The sequence below is a fragment of the Urocitellus parryii genome, chromosome 5, assembly GCF_045843805.1.
Source record: "Urocitellus parryii isolate mUroPar1 chromosome 5, mUroPar1.hap1, whole genome shotgun sequence".
Taxonomy (NCBI): Eukaryota; Metazoa; Chordata; class Mammalia; order Rodentia; family Sciuridae; genus Urocitellus; species Urocitellus parryii.
The window spans coordinates 36,458,343-36,464,676 of record NC_135535.1 but is presented as its reverse complement, the minus strand read 5'-3'; the positions used below and the strand labels follow the sequence as shown (position 1 = coordinate 36,464,676).

The 6,334-nt window shown below is 34.1% G+C and overlaps 1 pseudogene; it reads right to left on the bottom strand.

The window, feature by feature from the left end:
• Window positions 1-4,919: 4,919 nt before the first annotated feature.
• On the bottom strand, window positions 4,920-5,039 carry LOC113184661 (small nucleolar RNA SNORA40; annotated as a pseudogene).
• Window positions 5,040-6,334: the final 1,295 nt, after the last annotated feature.

The window sequence follows — 6,334 nt, the reverse complement described above, 5'->3', positions numbered from 1 at the left end:
ACTCTTAGACAATACAAAGGGGTAGAGATAATACCATGCATCTTATCTGATCATAATGGAATGAAACTGAAAATCAATGATAAAAGAAGAAAGGAAAAATCAAGCATCACCTGGAGAATGAACAACAGGTTGCTGAGTGATCAATGGGTTTTAGAAGACATCAAGGAGGAAATTAAAAAATTCCTAGAGTTAAATGAAAACACAGACACAACATATCGGAATCTATGGGACACATTGAAAGCAGTTCTAAGAGGAAAATTCATTGCTTGGAGTTCATTCCTCAAAAAAAGAAAAAACCAACAAATAAATGATCTCATACTTCATCTCAAAATCCTAGAAAAAGAAGAGCAAAACAACAGCAAAAGAAGTAGAAGGCAAGAAATAATTAAAATCAGAGCTGAAATTAATGAAATTGAAACAAAAGAAACTATTGAAAAAATTGACAAAACTAAAAGCTGGTTCTTTGAAAAAATAAATAAAATTGACAGACCCTTAGCCATACTAACGAAGAGAAGAAGAGAGAGAACCCAAATTACTAGCATACGGGATGAAAAAGGCAATATCACAACAGACACTTCAGAAATACAGAAGATAATCAGAAATTACTTTGAATCCTTATACTCCAATAAAATAGAAGATAGTGAAGGCATAGATAAATTCCTTGAGTCTTATGATCTGCCCAGACTGAGCCAGGAGGATATAGACAACCTAAACAGACCAATAACAATAGAGGAAATAGAAGAAACCATCAAAAGATTACCAACTAAGAAAAGCCCAGGACCGGATGGGTATACAGCAGAGTTTTACAAAACCTTTAAAGAGGAACTAACACCAATACTTTTCAAGCTATTTCAGGAAATAGAAAAAGAGGGAGAACTTCCAAATTCATTCTACGAGGCCAACATCACCCTGATTCCGAAACCAGACAAAGATACTTCAAAGAAAGAAAACTACAGACCAATATCTCTAATGAACCTTGATGCAAAAATCCTCAATAAAATTCTGGCGAATCGGATTCAAATACATATCAAAAAAATTATACACCATGATCAAGTAGGATTCATCCCTGGTATGCAAGGTTGGTTCAATATACGGAAATCAATAAATGTTATCCACCACATCAATAGACTTAAAATTAAGAACCATATGATCATCTCGATAGATGCAGAAAAAGCATTCGACAAAGTACAGCATCCCTTTATGTTCAAAACTCTGGAAAAATTAGGGATAACTGGATCATACCTCAACATTGTAAAAGCAATCTATGATAAGCCACAGGCCAGCATCATTCTGAATGGAGAAAAATTGAAGGCATTCCCTCTAAGATCTGGTACAAGACAGGGATGCCCTCTCTCACCACTTCTGTTCAACATAGTCCTCGAAACACTGGCCAGAGCAATTAGGCAGACGAAAGAAATTAAAGGCATAAAAATAGGAAAAGAAGAACTTAAATTATCACTATTTGCAGATGATATGATCCTATACCTAGCAGACCCAAAAGGGTCTACAAAGAAGCTATTAGAGCTAATAAATGAATTCAGCAAAGTGGCAGGATATAAGATCAACACGCATAAATCAAAGGCATTCCTGTATATCAGCGACAAATCCTCTGAAACGGAAATGAGGACAACTACTCCATTCACAATATCCCCCCAAAAAATAAAATACTTGGGAATCAGCCTAACAAAAGAGGTGAAAGATTTATACAATGAAAATTACAGAACCGTAAAGAAAGACATAGAAGAAGACCTTAGAAGATGGAAAAATATACCCTGCTCATGGATAGGCAGAACCAACATCATCAAAATGGCGATATTACCAAAAGTCCTATATAAGTTCAATGCAATGCCAATCAAAATCCCAACAGCATATCTTGTAGAAATCGATAAAAGAATCATGAAATTCATATGGAATAATAAAAGACCCAGAATAGCAAAAACAATACTAAGCAGGAAGTGTGAATCAGGCGGTATAGCGATACCAGACTTCAAACTATACTACAGAGCAATAGTAACTAAAACAGCATGGTACTGGTACCAAAACAGGCGGGTGGACCAATGGTACAGAATAGAGGACACAGTAACCAATCCACAAAACTACAACTATCTTATTTTTGATAAAGGGGCTAAAAGCATGCAATGGAGGAAGGATAGCATCTTCAACAAATGGTGCTGGGAAAACTGGAAATCCATTTGCACCAAAATGAATCTGAATCCCTATCTCTCGCCATGCACAAAAGTTAACTCAAAATGGATCAAGGAGCTTGATATTAAACCAGAGACATGGCATCTGATAGAAGAAAAAGTTGGTTATGATCTGCACGCTGTGGGATCGGGCTCCAAATTCCTCAATAGGACACCCATAGCGCTAGAGTTAACAAACAGAATCAACAAATGGGACTTACTCAAACTAAAAAGTTTTTTCTCAGCAAAAGAAACAATAAGAGAGATAAACAGGGAGCCTACATCCTGGGAACAAATCTTTACTCCACACACTTCAGATAGAGCCCTAATTACCAGAATATACAAAGAACTCAAAAAATTAGACAATAAGATTACAAATAACCCAATCAATAAATGGGCCAAGGACCTGAACAGACACTTCTCAGAGGAGGACATACAATCAATCAACAAGTACATGAAAAAATGCTCACCATCACTAGCAGTCAGAGAAATGCAAATCAAAACTACCCTAAGATACCATCTCACTCCAGTAAGACTGGCAGCCATTAGGAAGTCAAACAACAGTAAGTGCTGGAGAGGATGCGGGGAAAAGGGCACTCTTGTTCATTGCTGGTGGGACTGCAAATTGGTGCAGCCAATTTGGAAAGCAGTATGGAGATTTCTCGGAAAGCTGGGAATGGAACCGCCATTCGACCCAGCTATTCCCCTTCTCGGTCTATTCCCTAAAGCCCTAACAAGAGCATGCTACAGGGACACTGCTACATCGATGTTCATAGCAGCTCAATTCACGATAGCAAGACTGTGGAACCAGCCTAGATGCCCTTCAATAGATGAATGGATAAAAAAAATGTGGCATTTATATACTATGGAGTATTATTCTGCATTAAAAAATGACAAAATCATAGAGTTTGGAGGGAAATGGATGGCATTAGAGCAGATTATGCTAAGTGAAGCTAGTCAATCTTTAAAAAACAAATACCAAATGACTCCTTTGATATAAGGGGAGTAAACAAGGACAGGGTAGGGACGAAGAGCTTGAGAAGAAGATTTACATTAAACAGGGATAAGAGGTGGGAGGGAAAGGGAGTGAGAAGGGAAATTGCATGGAAATGGAAGGCGATCCTCAGGGTTATACAAAATGTCATATAAGAGGAAAGGAGGGGTAAGACAAGGTAATACAAATGGAAGAAAGGATGTACAGTAGAAGGGGTAGAGAGAGAAAAGGGGAGGGGAGGGGAGGGGAGGGGGGACAGTAGAGAATAGGACAGACAGCAGAATACATCAGACACTAGAAAGGCAATATGTCAATCAATGGAAGGGAAACTGGTGTGATACAGCAATCTGTATATGGGGTAAAAGCGGGAGTTCATAATCCACTTGAATCAAACCGTGTAATATGATGTATTAAGAACCATGTAGTGTTATGAACGACCAATAAAAAAAAATTAAAAAAAATAAAAAAAAAATAAATAAATAAATTTAGCTGTTAAAAATTTCTGAAAGTACTTCTCTAGAATATTTTAAATACGACTGTTACTTACATAAATTCAAAGTCACCAGTGGTGATTATTTTCGAAAATAAAACTCAGCATAGTTATTTTATTTCAGTTTAAAAAGTTCTGTGATATCATCTTCTTATCTAGTCTCTGAGGAAAAAAAAGTCAGAATTATAAATAAAACCACATGTGATTGCTGAAAATGTCAGATATACTTATAATCAAGTGAATCACAGAGCATATATATATATATATATATACGTAGATATACATACACGTATATATGTACATAGACCTATATATGTACATATACATATACATATACACATACATATTCATTATACCTTGTTTTCCTAATATATATAAAATGCAGAAACCACTGAAATGGAATGAATTATACTCCAGAATTGTCAGGCTCATTCTTTATCACTCATAAACTTGAATCTTAAATTAATTTTTAAAAGATATTAAAAATATTTTAAATGTTATACCACCCTTTTTATAAATATATATGAAATAATCCATAACTTTATAAACCTAGTACCTAGATCATTTTCCAGGTAAACAAATATACTTCTATTAACTAGAAGCTCTGGCTACTCTAAGCATGGCATCATTTTTGTAAATTAAATGTTTCAATAAGCATATCCAATATATGTTGCATGTAATCCATCAAAAATCATGCAAACATATGTAAATAAACTTTGTAATAACTTACCATTACCATTATGCAGGAACTGCCCATTCCATATTTTCTTCCCATTTCCACTGTTAATTTGTGAGTTAGCACGAATCTATTTTGAGCAGACCAAAGATATCTCTGATTATATATAGAATAAGCAGGCACATGACATAAATGAGATATTTCCTCTCTATAGAATAATGTGTCCCATTTATAGTAATTCTTAAGATCAACTTCCTTTTCATATTTAGCAAAATTTTTAACAAATTTTCAGATGGATTCAAATACATTATAGCATATTGAAAAAGGACATGTGAGGACAGAAATAAGGATTGGAATAAAATGTTTACAGTGTCTTGACAAATACATTCTTTGAACAATTAACTTTTTACCAGATAAATATGCAACATCAGGTTTACCAATTTGCTATGGAATAGTTATTAGTTTATTGTTATTATGTTTTTGCTCATGACCTATACTTTTGGATTATCAAGTCTTTAGTCTTATAACCAACTTTTTAAATTATCAAACCCCATAACTTCAAGCTGTTTTATGTATAATATCCCTGATTGCATGTACCAAACTCATAATGAACAATGAGTTATGGATTGCAAAAGAGGATTTATGCTTGTACTTGTCTATAAATATTTGTTCACAAGTTAAACACACACAAGTGCTAAATCACATTTTTTAGTTTTTAATGTAAAATTGGAATATAAAGTATTTTTCATGAGAAAGTTATAAAATTTAAGAAAAGCAATTAGAAAATAAAAATATGCAAATGAGAGGCTAAATCCTTTTACATATAAATGGATTTATTTATATTTATATAGAATAAATATGTACATATATAATATTTTATAAAGATGTACATATAAAATATAAATATTTTATATATACTATAAAAATAATTAATTTGGAATAATGAATTTCATGCTATTTTAAAACTGATGAGAGCAGGAACAACATCTGTTTTGCTTTCTTCTACATACTGGGTACCCCACATAATATATGACATCTAGTGGGATTAAATAAATATAAACATCACTCTTGATACTAACATCACATCTTGAAAAATACATAATATTAAAAATACTTTTAAAAAATGCACATGATTGAGAGAAATCACCACTGAAGTTATTTCTGTGGGTTGAATTTGAAAAGAAAAAAAGTAGTCTGAGTATGCAATTGGAACAGTCCACATAAAACAGTAATCAGAACATCTAATTTTAAGCCAGGCATGGTGGCTCATGCCTGTAATCCCAGGAGCTCTGTAGGCTGAGACAGGAGTATCTCTAGTTCAAAACCAGCCTCAGCAATGATGAGGTGCTTAGCAACTCAGTGAGACCCTGTCTCTAAATAAAATACAAAGTAGAGCTGGTGATGTGGCTCAGTGGTGCAGTGACCCTGAGTTAAATCCCTAGTACCAAAAAAAAAAAAAAAAAATCTAATTTTAAGGTTGAAGACAGAATTAAGAGAAACAATAATATAATGTCTGGTATGACAGAAACAGACCTAATGGACTCTATATTTCTCATGCTGTTTGAGAGCAGGGCTTACAATGTTGATTACATTATTTTTAGGTGAGCACATACAAAATCCTAGTTAACGTCTAATAAATAAAAGTATAATGAGTATTTCTGTTTTTATATGGAAAATAAAGGGGAACTTCCAAAGGAAAGGTAATATTTAAAGCCAGGGGACTGGCTGTGATCTCCAGAGGAATGTGTTCATAGAGAAAAGTAGTCTGAACTCTGTAACATTAAGAGTAAAAGAGAGCAGGAAGTGGTGAAGGGGATGAGAAGGACATCCTTGTAGCAGGGCGAACTTGGAAGGGCAATTTTGGTGGAGTGTTGGGGGTAACCTGATTGGAGTGCATTTCAGAGAAGAGACAAAGAAGTCTGGACACAGCAAGCAAAGACAAAGATTTTTTTTTTTTTTTTTTTTTTAAGAGAGAGTGAGAGAGAGAGAAT